The sequence below is a fragment of the Moschus berezovskii genome, chromosome 2, assembly GCF_049115385.1.
Source record: "Moschus berezovskii isolate FMDL1 chromosome 2, NW_MosBer_1.0, whole genome shotgun sequence".
NCBI classification, from domain to species: domain Eukaryota; kingdom Metazoa; phylum Chordata; class Mammalia; order Artiodactyla; family Moschidae; genus Moschus; species Moschus berezovskii.
The window spans coordinates 79,033,065-79,047,665 of NC_142461.1; positions in this window are offsets into that span (position 1 = coordinate 79,033,065).

Consider the following 14,601-nt stretch of genomic DNA (forward strand, 5'->3'; position numbering starts at 1 on the left):
GTTTTCAGCTGAAGAATTGATACTTTTGAACTGTGGTGTTGGAGAAGACTCTTGAGAGTCCCTTGGACTGCAAGGAGATCCAACCAGTGCATTCTAGAGGAGATCAATCCTGGGTGTTCACTGGAAGGACTGATGCTGAAACTGAAACCCAATACTTTGGCCACCTCACGCGACGAGTTGACTGAACTGAACTGAATTAAATAAAAACAAACTCATGTCACTCTCACCTTTATTGCTCTGTACATAACATATCTTTTATCTCTGGATACTGTGAGGTTCTTCTTCTTTATCATTTTTTTTTTACAATTTTGTGATGATAGACCTATGTGTATTTACTTCATGCTTCTTGTGATGGAGTTTCATTAAGGCTCTTGAATTTGTGGGATTACAGGTTTTACTGTTTGGAAAGTTTGGGGACATATTTTCCCAGATATTTTTTATCCTTACCTTCTTTTCTCCTATGGGGACTCTAACTACTCATTTATTAGCCTGCTTGAAGTTGCCCCACAACTCACTGATGCTCTTTAATTATTCTGGATTCTTTTTGTGTGTGTGGGTTTCTTTTTGGATTGTTTCCATTGCTATGCCATCAAACTCATTAATCCTGTTGATGTTATTCAGTCACTCAGTCATGTCTGACTCTGCCACCCCATGGACTGCAGCATACCAGGCTCCCCTGTCCTTCACTATCTCCCTGAGTTTGCTCAGATTCATGTCCATTGAGTAGGTGATGCTATCTAACCTTCTCATCCTCTGCCACTCCCTTCTCCTTTTGCCTTCGACCTTTCCCAGCATCAGGGTCTTTTCCAATGAGTCAGCTCTTCTCATCACGTGTCCAAAGTACTGGAGCTTCGACTTCAGCATCAGTCCTTCCAATGAATATTCAGGGTTGATTTCCTCTAGTATTGACTGGTGGTTTGACCTTCATGCTGTCCAAGGGACTCTCAAGAGTCTTCTCCAGCACCACAATTCGAAAGCATTAATTCCTTGGTGCTTGGCCTTCTTTATGGTTCAACTCTTACATCCATACATGACTACTGGGAAAATGGAGTTCTCATTGCTAGAATACTGGAGTGGATTGCCATTCCCTCCTCCAGTGGACCAAGTTGTGTCAGAACTCTTCACTATGACCTGTCCATCTTGGGTTACCCTGCATGGTATGGCTCATAGCTTCATTGAGTTATGCAAGCCCCTTCTCCACGACAAGGCTGTGATCCATGAAAGGGTCACTAATCTTATCTCCTAATATATGTAATTTCCTGTTAATCCCATCTAGTGTATTTTTCATCTTGGATATTGTACTTTTCATCTCTAGAAATACAATTGAGATCTTTTTTTAAATCTCTGCATAACTTTTTGAACATGTATGGTTACATTAATCGTATTAATGTTCTCTGCTAATAATATCATTTGTATCAATTTGTGTCACTTTTGACTTACTGATTATTCTCCTCATTATGGTTGTATTTTCATATCTCTCTGCATGCCTGGTAGTCTTTGGCTGCATGCATACTTTGTGGGGGCTTTCCAGGTGGCACTAGTGTAAAGAACCCACCTGCCAATGCAGAGGATGTAAGAGACACAGGTTCAATCCCTTGGTCAGGAAGATTCCCTGGAGGAGGGCATGGAAACCCACTTCTTGCCTGGAGAATCCCACAGAAGAGGAGCCTGGCGGGGTACGGTCCATAGGGTCACAAAGAGTCAGACACAACTAGGGCAACTCAGCATACATGCACATATTTTCTGGACTTCATTTTGTTGGGTACTGGATGCTTTTGAATTCTCATAGATTTTCTTGAGCTTTGTTCGGGAATGATGATAAGTTACTTGGAAACAGTTTGATCCCTTCAGTTTTTGCTTTTATAGCTTGACCAGTTGGGAGCAGTTCTCAGTATAAGGCTAATTATTTCCCACTAATGAGGCAGGACCTTCTTAAATAATCTACCCAGTGCCTTATGAATTATGAGTTTTTCCATCCTGCTCCTAAGAACTGACAATGGCATAGACTCTCATGCTTCCAGATGATTCTTTGCTGGGTCTCATGTAGTTTCCTCATTGGCATATGCTGATCAGGACTTTGCTGAATATCTGATGAGGGTCCCTCTGCAGACTGCCAGTGTTCCTCTGGTAGCTCTGTCCTCTTAAGTCACTCATCCCATCAACTCTGTCTTCATCTCTCTAGACTCCAGCCTCCATCTCTTCAGTTCAGGGTCCTAATTGCGCTTTACCTCAGTTCTTCCAAATGCCATGGCCTGAAAACTTTCCCAAGTGAATACACTGGGGCAACAGTTGGTCTCCTCTCTCATGTTTCTTTCTTTCAAGAATCTCTGTCATTCATTGCCTGATAGCCAGTGTCATGAAAACCACTGTTTCATGTATTTCATCTGCTTTGGTTTTGTTTTCATTTTTTTGTGTGTGTTTTGTTTTGGTTGTTACAGGTGGGAGGGTAAATTTAGTCCCTATAATTCCATCTTGGCCATACAACTTTTCTTAAGCAGAGGTAGCAAGGAGGAATCTGAAATAATCCATCATCAACATTTTTCCTCCAATATTTATGATGAGAATGGGAAATCTGGCTAGGCCATTTCTATATATTTCTATAGTTTTTGCTTCTCAGATCTCAAAAAATGGATGGGGCAGACACTGATACTTCAAATGATTCCTTCTCCAGAAAGAAGAGATTTCCACTGGGGAATATATTGATTTATAGTATGGTGTGCTAGCCAAAGTTTTGTTCTGGCAGAGTTTGCAGATCCAAATGTGTACACAGGGTAGATAGAAGATGTGAAGCTGTAAGCCAGAAGTAATATGTGATAATCTGGGGCAATGACAGTGAATGTAGAGGTAGGCCTGGTCCAAAGTCATTCAAATTCAATAGTATGATAGCAAATAAGAGGACCCAAACTTTCTGGCCCAGCTTAATGGCACTTTCTAGATCATAACAATTATAAGACAGTTCTTATTAAAATACTTTGTGAAAAAAATCTGTAAGAGCAATATATAATATTTTTAGCAAATGCAAGTCTGTGTGCCTGATGTACAGTAAGGCCAAACGATACCAAAATGTCTGACTTTGGATCAGAGAAAGGTTTATTGCAGGGCCATAGCAAGGAGACTGGTGGCTCATGCCTTGCTGTTGCTTAGACGACTCTCTGCGACCCATTGACTATAACCCACCAGGTTCCTCTGTCCATGGGATTTCCCAGGCAAGAATAGTGGAGTGGGTTACCATTTCTTTCTCCAAGGAATCTTCCAGACCCAGGGATCTCTTGTGTCTCCTTCATTAGCAGGTGGATTCTTTACCACTATGCCATCTGGGAAGCCAGCTGGAAAGTTCCTGCCTTAAAAACCCCAAACTCCCTGAAAGCACTTAGCAAAGCCCTTTTTATAGGAAAGGTGAGGGAGGGATGTGGTTAGTTGTTGCACATTTCTTGGTGTCAGACCCTTTGCCCTTGAGGTCAGGTCATGGCCAGGTAATGAATGATGTTCCTATAAACCTCCACCAAACAAAATATTATTACCTGGTCTGACAAGAGAGTGCAAGTTCCCATGGCTCAACTTCACCCTTTGAGGTCCAAATCCTGGCTACGAGGAGGCAGATCTCAGCTGGAGGCATTTTCAGTACCAGAACCTGCCCAGGTGTCATCACTGAGAGAACCAAGCATCCAGGACTAAGGTTTTTCATTTAAACTGGAGAGGACTATATGTACAGGATCAATAGGAATGCATGTTGCAGCAAATGCCATTCATGTTAATTTCCAGCTCACAACAACTGTTCTTGTTTGAGAATAGCCCCAGCCGCAGAGGGGTACCTGAAGTAATGATGTGCAGCATCCTTGCAGCTTAACCCTGACCTCTGGCCATCTCCCAGGGGTAGACAATAGATCTACACTGTACCAATTTTTGAAACTTGAACAGAGAGATTGAAGCTACCTAAAGCTGTTACCTTAATGGAGTGCATGTGTGCAAAGTCACTTCAGTCGTATTTGACTCTGCACAACCCTATGGACTGTAGCCCACCAGGCTTCTCTGTCCATTGGGTTCTCCAGGCAAGAATACTGGAGTGGGTTGCCATGCCCTCCTCCAGGGGATCTTCCCAACCCAGGGATCGAACCAGAGTCTCTTCACGTCTCCTGCATTGGCAGGTGCTTTGGCACTAGTGCCACCTTAATAGCATTGTCCATATATTCCAGTCACTGAGGCCTCCGTGGACTGGGACCCATGGAGACTGCTGCCATCATTTGGCTGCAGAAGTGAGGATGAGGGAGAGGTTTGTTGTTGCCTCAAGGCCTGGGCCCAGCCAGTGGGACGCCATGGGGAGGGGTCTGGAGCTCTGTGGGACATAGCCCTCAGCCTGACCCTGGGCCCTTAGCTCACTTGCCAGGCCCAGGCCTTAGGGCCTAGAGGACCCAGAGGACCCTAGCGAGAAGGTCCTTTCACTGCAACATATGCTGGGAGGCTGACTATTGGCAGAGTAGGACCTCTAACCTCCCACTAAGGGTCTCGCAATAACAGGCACGAACAACTGTGTGCCCACTCCACCCCATTACAATATTAATTATAGTGATATTATTATTCATGTTGATAAGTCTTTTGAAGAGGGTCCGTAGGTTCCCAGAGAAGATTAACCAGAATGGCGGGGTGGAGAACAAACATAGGTGAGGAAATGAACTTAACTTTGCTGACGCAGCAACCTTTTTCCCAATCTTGGAAACATAAAGCTTAGCAATATATTTATGTTAAGGATCATACATCTCTTCTATCTTCCCAGCAAAACTAGCTCTATTGCTACAACCTGTTTCTCCTGTTTTACAACCTGCTTTGAACAACATTTTCTTAAGCTAATAAGAAAGCTAACTCTCAGAGTTGAGACGGGAAACTGGCTTTAGAAACTTCTTGACAACATAAGCTAGGAGACATAGTTTCAGACACCTGGCATCAATATTTTTAAAATAGTAATTTCTGGGTTTTTATTTTTTGGCTGTTCCTGGTAGCTTGGGAAGCTTATACAATCTTAGTTCCCCAACCAGGAATTGAACCCTGGGCCATGGCTGTGACAATACCAAGTCCTAATGACTGGACTATCAGGGAACTCCCAATAATTTCTGGATTTTAAACAGCTACAGTTTGTTTCCAGTGTCCTAGAAATCCAACGGTGAAGAAGAATATCACATTAGGAACCAATAATATGAAAAATTCTATTGATTATGATCTAGCAGTCACGCTCATAAAATTCTAACTTTGCTGCCACTCAAGGTATATATAAGTATAGACCCAGAATATCTGAGTTATGAGAGAAATATAGGTTCCTACTAATAATAGAGGTCCCTTGCCTTAAAGGACATCAAAAGATATCAGCATATGATAGTCAATAAAGTATTAGTGTGGTTTTTTAATATCTAATAAAAATGACAAAAAGGTATTAATTGTATGTTCTCAAGGCAAGAATACTGAGTGGTTTGCCATTCCCTTCTCCAGTGGACCACATTCTGTCAGACCTCTCCACCATGACCTGCCCGTCTTGGGTGGCCCCACACGGCATGGCTTAGTTTCATTGAGTTAGACAGGGCTGTGGTCCATGTGATCAGATCGACTGGTTTTCTGTGATTATGATTTCAGTGTGTCTGCCCTCTGATGCCCTCTCGAAATACCTACCGTCTTATTTGGGTTTTTCTTACCTTGGTCGCGGGGTATCTCTTCACAGCTGCTCCAGTAAAGCGCAGCCTCTGCACCTTACCTTGAACGAGGGGTATCTCCTCACTGCCGCCCCTCCTGATGTTGAACATGAAGGAGCTCCTCTAGGCCCTCCTGCGCCCGCGCAGCCACCGCCACTTGGATGTGGGGTTGCTCCTCTCGGCTGCCGCCCCTGGCCTCGGGAAGAAGGGAATGGCAAACCACTTCAGTATACTTGCCTTGAGAACCCCGTGAACAGTGTCAAAAGGCAAAATGATAGGATACTGAATGAGGAATTCCCCAGGTCGGTAGGTGCCCAGTATGCTACTGGAGATCAGTGGAGAAATAACTCTAGAAGGAATGAAGGGATGGAGCAAAAGCAAAAACAATACCCAGTTGTGGATGTGACCGATGATAGAAGCAAGGTCCGGTGCTGTAAAGAGCAATATTGCATAGGAACCTGGAATGTTAGGTCCACGACTCAAGGCAAATTGGAAGTGATCAAACAGGAGATGGCAAGAGTGAACGTCGACATTCTAGGAATCAGTGAATTAAAATGGACTGGAATGGGTGAATTTAACTCAGATGACCATTATATCTACTACTGTGGGCAGGAATCCCTTAGAAGAAATGGAGTAGCCATCATGGTCAACAAAAGAGTCTGAAATGCAGTACTTGGATGCAATCTCAAAAACGACAGAATGATCTCCGTTCGTTTCCAAGGCAAACCATTCAATATTACAGTAATCCAAGCCTATGCCCCAACCAGTAACGTTGAAGAAGCCGAAGTTGACGGTTCTATGAAGACCTACAAGACCTTTTAGAACTAACACCCAAAAAAGATGTCCTTTTCATTCTAGGGGACTGGAATGCAAAAGTAGGAAGTCAAGAAACACCTGGAGTAACAGGCAAATTTGGCCTTGGAGCACGGAATGAAGCAGGGCAAAGGCTAATAGAGTGTTGCCAAGAGAATGCACTGGTCAAAGCAAACACCCTCTTCCAACAACACAAGAGAAGACTCTACACATGGACATCACCAGATGGTCAACACCGAAATCAGATTGATTATATTCTTTGCAGCCAAAGATGGAGAAGCTCTATACAGTCAGCAAAAACAAGACCAGGAGCGGACTGTGGCTCAGATCATGAACTCCTTATTGCCAAATGCAGACTTAAATTGAAGAAAGTAGGGAAAACCACTAGGCCATTCAGGTATGACCCGAATCAAATCCCTTATGACTATACAGTGGAAGTGAGAAATAGATTTAAGGGACTAGATCTGATAGATAGAGTGCCTGATGAACTCTGGACGGAGGTTCGTGACATTGTACAGGAGACAGGGACCAAGACCATCCCCATGGGAAAGAAATGCAAAAAAGCAAAATGGCTGTCTGAGGAGGCCTTACAAATAGCTGTGAAAAGAAGAGAAGCAAAAAGCAAAGGAGAAAAGGAAAGATATAAGCATCTGAATGCAGAGTTCCAAAGAATAGCAAGGAGAGATAAGAAAGCCTTCCTCAGCAATCAATGCAAAGAAATAGAGGAAAACAACAGAATAGGAAAGACTAGAGATCTCTTCAAGAAAGTGAGAGATACAAAAGGAACATTTCTTGCAAAGATGGGCTCGATAAAGGACAGAAATGGTATGGACCTAACACAAGCAGAAGATATTAAGAAGAGGTGGCAAGAATACACAGAAGAACTGTACAAAAAAGATCTTCATGACCAAGATAATCACGATGGTGTGATCACTGACCTAGAGCCAGACATCTTGGAATGTGAAGTCAAGTGGGCCTTAGAGAGCATCACTACGAACAAAGCTAGTGGAGGTGATGGAATTCCAGTTATTTCAAATCCTGAAAGATGATGCTGTGAAAGTGCTGCACTCAATATGCCAGCAAATTTGGAAAACTTGGCAGTGGCCACAGGACTGGGAAGAGTCAGTCTTCATTCCAATCCCAAAGAAAGGCAATGCCAAAGAATGCTCAAACTACTGCACAATTGCACTCATCTCACATGCTAGTAAAGTCATACTCAAAATTCTCCAAGCCAGGCTTCAGCAATATGTGAACCATGAACTTCCAGATGTTCAAGCTGGTTTTAGAAAAGGCAGAGGCACCAGAGATCAAATTGCCAACATCTGCTGGATCATGGAGAAAGCAAGAGAGTTCCAGAAAGACATCTATTTCTGCTTCATTGACTATGCCAAAGCCTTTGACTGTGTGGATCTCAACAAACTGTGGAGGATTCTGAAAGAGATGGGAATACCAGACCACCTGACCTGCCTCTTGAGAAACTTGTATACAGGTCAGGAAGCAACAGTTAGAACTGGACATGGAACAATGGACTGGTTCCAAATAGGAAAAGGAGTACGTCAAGGTTGTATATTGTCACCCTGCTTATTTAACTTAGATGCAGAGTACATCATGAGGAATGCTGGGCTGGACGAAGCACAGGCTGGAATCAAGATTGCCGGGAGAAATATCAACAACCTCAGATATGCAGATGACACCACCCTCATGGCAGAAAGTGAAGAGGAACTCAAAAGCCTCTTGATGAAAGTGAAAGAGGAGAGTGAAAAGGTTGTCTTGAAGCTCAACATTCAGAAAATGAAGATCATGGCATCTGGTCCCATCACTTCATGGGAAATAGATGGGGAAACAGTGGAACAGTGTCAGACTTTATTTTGGGGGGCTCCAAAATCACTGTGGATGCTGATTGCAGCCATGAAATTAAAAGACGCTTACTCCTTGGAAGGAAAGTTATGACCAACCCAGATGGCATATTGAAAAGCAGAGACCTTACTTTATCAACCAAGGTTTGTCTAGTCAAGGCTATGATTTTTCCAGTGGTCATGTATGGATGTGAGAGTTGGACTGTGAAGAAAGCTGATAACCAAAGAATTGATGCTTTTGAACTGTGGTGCTGGAGAAGACTCTTGAGAGTCCCTTGGACTGCAAGGAGATCCAACGAGTCCATTCTAAAGGAGATCAGTCTGGGTGTTCATTGGAAGGACTAATGCTAAAGCTGAAGCTCCAATACTTTGGCCACCTCATGCGAAGAGTTGACTCACTGGAAAAGGCTCTGATGCTGGGAGGGATTGGGGGCTGGAGGAGAAGGGGACGACCGAGAATGAGATGGCTGGATGGCATCACCGACTCGATGGACATGAGTTTACGTGAACTCTGGGAGTTGGTGATGGACAGGGAGGCCTGGCGTGCTGTGATTCATGGGGTCGCAAAGAGTCGGACACAACTGAGCGACTGAACTAACTAACTGAACTATTAATTGTATGAAGTAAGTCCACTTAGTGAGGCAGTCCAACTACAGTATTTAGCAGGAAGATGAGTCTCTCCAACATACTTAGTAAGAGACAAATGACTGCTATGACAGTGATCAGTGACAGGGTTCATGGATCTCTAAAATGTTAGAGAGGGTACGTTCCATGACTGAACTGCATTTTTAAAGTCCTTTTCCAAAATCTCTTTGAAAGTCAAAATCTCTTTTTTTTAACAGCCTAAATTAAGTGGTGACTTTATAAAAAGAATAGCAAAATTAAAATTTTCCTAAAATAAAAGAGTAGAAAAACCTACTTTTCCAAGTAGTTTGGGTTAGATTAGTGGTTCTCAACCTAAGGTTTTATGCTTTTTGCTCCACCTTTTCTCCCAGTTCAGTTTGGCAATGTTTAGAAATGTTATGGTTGGCAAAATGGAGGAGGAAGGTGTTACTGGCATCTAGCAGCTAGAGGCAGGAATTCCAACAAACCTTTTACAATGCACAGAGCAGCCTCCTACAACAAGAATTATCCAGTCCCAACCATCAACTGAACCAAGGTTGAGAAATCCAGTGTTACAAGAAGGCTGTGTGATGCTATTAAACTTCAATACAATTTCCAACTAAGAAATACCTTTGTGCTAACTTTCAAAATTACATTTGTTTTGAGGGAAAAAAAGTCTTATTCACCACTTTTAAGTAACTTCTTACATTTATCATTCATAAAATCCTTTCATTAGTCTCATTTGCTCTTCACAGCTCTGATGAAGAAGTCATCTTTTTTCTCTGTTTTACTACCCAGAATCCTGTTGCACAGAAAGAGGCTAAGGTCCTGGAGTGAGGTCACACATGTTCAGCTTCTGGGTGGATAATCTAGTGCCCTTTCTGCTATCCTACAGCTGTCACACTCTTGTTCAGAACAGTATATAAAAAGGAATTTAAAATATTTTAAAGCAGACTGTTGTGCATCTATATGGATATGACTCCAGAAGACAGATGTCATGTGTTTTAAGGATAGAGAATGGGAGAAGGACTGGGCTTGGGCTGGGTATTACCAGCCCAATACCATACATACTGGAAAGCAAGTATGGGAGGTAAGAAGCTAAAAGAACAATGACATCAGGCAAACCAAGTGGAGGAACACAAACAGATCCTTAAGTTAGACCCTGATGCTGGGAAAGAGGGAAGGCAGAAGGAGAAGAGGCGAAAGAGGATGAGATGGTTGGATGGCATCCAATTCAATGGACATGAACTTGGACCAACACCAAGAGAGGGTGAGGGACAGGGAAGCCTGGTGTGCTGCAGTTCATGGGGTTGCAAAGAGTCGGACATGACTTAGTCACGTAACAATAATCTCGCAAGTCTTCCCTGGTGGTCTAATGGTTAAGATTGCACACTTCCACTGCAGGGGGCACGAGTTCAATCTCTGGTGGGAGAACAAGAGTCCTGAAAGGCGCAAGGTACAGCAAAAAATAAGGTAAAATAAAATGACTACTTCTCTGTGAACATCATTCCTTCCCCTCTAAACAAGATAAGACCCTTACAAAAACATAAAATGGACAAATGTGCTGAGTCTAACCAGAAAAAAATAAACCACACTCATTACTTTCAACAGAGGATTTGGTATATCCATTGCACAAATGATGGAAAAACTGAGAAGAATTCAGGGATTAGCAACCACAAGAAACCATTACACTTTTAAACAGGCCAGAGGGAGGAGACAGTATTGCCAGGGCTGATTCAGTGGTAGGCTTGTCCAGCAGAGTTGGAGCCGGAGAGATATCACAGTTGCTGCAGGGGAGGGTGTCTAAGGCAGAAAAAGAGGGGAATAATACACCAGCTTCTCCACTCCTCCTTCCTTCCAGGATCCTGACAATGTCTCCTGTTGAATTTCCAGCAGGAAACCAGTTGACATAGGAGCCTGGGAAATAGTCTGCAAGAGCTGGTTAAGATGTGGAGCAGAGAGGGGAAAGGGCACTGGGTGGATGGGAAGGCAAACAGGTTCAGAATCAGCATATGCCAAAAGAGGGACACCATGAATTAGTGCGCAGCATCACGTGAATATTCCAGGACCTAAATCATGTTTTCCTTCAAGTAAAGGAAAATATATCTTAAGCCTATCCTGGCTCAAACAAATAAATCAGCAAAATAAAAATCAAACTCAGAAAGTCAACTTGACAAATGAAGCGCAATAACATTTTATATAAATATCCAGACTTTTTATGGTTAAGTGATTACAACTGAGAAAAATAAAAAGAAAAGAAAGAAAACAGCTTTAATAGGTGTTCAGAAAGGAAGCTGGGCTTTTTCACACCTGTTTTGCACACAGTAGGCTCCACATTCAAAATAGAAGCAAATTCTTGCTGAGCTCTTGACAACATGAAAATAAAAACATGCATCACCTCTCCTCTCAAAATTGTAGACTGCAGCAGAACACGATTTTTAAAAGGCTAGCCTAATTTTCTTTCTGGGGGAAAAAAATATTAAGAAAAGGAGACTGAAGAAGCAATACTGGTTCACTCTATGCACTGAATATTCATAATTCTATTTTAATAAATATATTGAAATGATAGAGTCACTAGAGTAAAATCCAGAAATCCTGGAAAGTAAAAGTCAAACTTCTAATGTCTATTTCAGCTAAGTAACAGTTAATACTTAGAAGAGATATAATCTGGGGTAATTGCTGGGGACATTTTGGTTTCCTGTATATAAGCTCAATCTGCAATAATGAATAATCAGGAAAACCTGCAGAGAAGTGTAGCAGTAAGGCCATGTGTCACAGAGGCATAAATAGCGCCTCTATAGGAGATGCTCAAAACAAAACACAGAGAAATGTGAGCAGGTACTTGAGCAGAAAAATGCAAAGTGTGATTTCTGGTAGTTATTCTGCTTTGGACACAAGTGGGCTTTGCTGGTCAGTCCTAGCAGACAGGGTAAGACTGAAGCATCTAAACTGTAGTAGGAGCCCTGTCTCATACAGCAGGGTGGGTGATGGGGGTGGGGGAAGGCAGAGAGATGGATGGAGCTGCAGACTTCAAAAAGTCCAGTGCAAAAATATCGTCACTGTCATACCTACAGGGTCAAGCAAACATATGCCATAGTTGAAAGCTGCAGTCTCAGAGGGTGAGGGGGCTTCAAGACAATATCCCAAGGCCCTCAGTGGTGGAAGGAGTGCTGTGAAAGGGAATCTACAGGATGGTGATGCTATGCAATCCAGACCAGCCAGCTATCACTGGGAACAGGGCTTCCCTGGTGGCTCAGCAGTAAAGAATCCGCCTGCCAATGCAGGAGAGGCAGGTTGAGTCCCTGGGTCAGGAAGATCCTCTGGAGAAGGAAAGGGCAACCCACTCCAGTATTCTTGCTGGGAAATCCCACGGACAGAGGAGCCTGGTGGGCTACAGTCCACAGGGTCCCAAAGAGTCAGACACGACTAAACAACAACAACACATGTGAGAAGTATGGGTAAAAAATGAGTGAGCAAGGCAGGGATCAAACAGAGAAACCCAGTTAATAAAAACTGGGGAAGAGAAAGACTTCAGTGATGATGTGATTGGGGGAAAGAGCCCTGAGACGGAGTCAAGTGTGGAAGGGCTTGCCTCCCCATCCTGGTGCCATTTTTTAATCCTTTTAAGGGTTCAGCTTCTCACTACAGGCACAGCGCCCAGGACTCATAAGTTTTTCCAGGTTTTATCAAATTGTTTTGAGAGCTGGAAAAGAAAATGTCTTGGCTCTAAAATACATAGAGAATTGCAAAATGAAATTATTAAATATTTCAAAAGGAAAATTAGATGAATCTCTTTCATTTTGCATAACAAAACATTGTATTTTTCATGTAAGATGTGGCTACATCTTTTCATGTTTGGAGAGAGGCCTCCATATCCAGGATTTATATAGCCCTGAGATGGCTGGATGGCATCACCGACTCGATGGACGTGAGTTTGAGTGAACTCTGGGAGTTGGTGATGGACAGAGAGGCCTGGCGTGCTGTGATTCATGGGGCCGCAAAGAGTCGGACACGACTGAGCGACTGAAGTGAACTGAACTGAACTGAACTGAACTGAAAGTTGGCCCTCTCCAGCCTGGCATAGTTCAGACAGAGAAGGTCAAGGGTGCTAAAACTTCAGCAGGGATGGACAGGCAGGGAAGGGAAGGCAAAAAAACCAAATCACCTAGGCTAGAAATGCAGGGAAGGGGAGGGAGGCTTGCAGGGAGGGTGTCTGGCAGGTACCTTCACAAAGGCTGGGCTTGACTGGGTGCTGGGATGTGCAGGCACAGTGTCCCCAGATATGGATGTCACTGTCTGGTTTCTAATTTTGGAAATGACCATACCAGGATTTCCAATCTGGCAAGCACGCTGGCAGCAAAGGGCTCTGAATAGCAGAGAAAACCATCTGGAGGCAGGCGGTCACTCAGTGTGGTGTAGGGGTATGAATGCAGATTTGGCAACAGCTAGACAGCAGGGCCGGAGAAGGCAATGGCAAGCCACTCCAGTACTATTGCCTAGAAAATCCCATGGATGGAGGAGCCTGGTAGGCTGCAGTCTGTGGGGTCGCTAAGGGTCGGACACGATTGAGCGACTTCACTTTCACTTTTCACTTTCACACATTGGAGAAGGAAATGGCAACCCACTCCAGTGTTCTTGCCTGGAGAATCCCAGGGACAGGGGAGCCTGGTGGGCTGCCGTCTGTGGGGTCACACAGAGTCGGACATGACTGAAGTGACTTAGCAGCAGCAGCAGCAGCAGACAGTAGGGCATAGTTTCTAAAGCAGGGAGGCAGCAGAAGGTAAGACAGAATGGGAGAACTCAATCCATCTGAGGCTGTAGGGCAGGAGGAAGCAGCAAGTCAAGGAACACTGAGGCCCAGAGATTCCAAGGTTCCTGGGTGCACTAGCGTCTGATTGGCCGCTGGGCAGCCCCAGGAACACCGCTGCAGCTCAACCAATGGGCCCCGTGGGACTACTAGGTTGCTGGTCTGGGAGCAGGGCCCAGTTCTACATGCGTCCCCTTGTAGGAGTGCTTAGTCTGAGTGAAACTGAAGCCCATCTGAGATCCCGCTGGAGGCAGGGCCCCTTAATATGTCCAGAGAAAACAGCCATGGGGCTGCCATTTCTCGAGTTAGGGTCAGAAGAAAGTAGAGTGATATGCCCCAATTTTGAAGGAGAAGTTTAGATTCTGAGACCTACCCAGTGGGCGTGGCAGAGGCAGATGTTTAAATAAACTCCTCTAACCAGAAATTGTCCTGATAGGCATTAGGGTGTGTCTCTCTGGGAGGGGACCAAAGACCCTGACCTGGAGACATTGTGATGACTGAGCAGAGATAAAAGAGGAGGAGACTGAGAGGCTGCACCTCTAGAGCCATTGGGGGCTGCTGCAGAGGCTGGTGACCCTGGCTGGAGAGCACAGTGGAGTGTTCCAGGCTTCCCCTGGGACTATCTCCAAGGACCAGAATCAACCGCAACTTCTCAGGTTACCTGGGAAGCTGAGAAGGGGCAAGGTCAGGGCACCAGCAGAGGAGAGAGAGTTTAGCTGGCCATACTGAAGAAGGGAGAGATCATCACGGACTACAAGATCATGGCAGCAGCAACCGCCTGGATCCTGGCACAGTAAAAATATTTCCAGCAACCGTAAGTGACCTTGGATGAGAGCTCTCAGGGTGC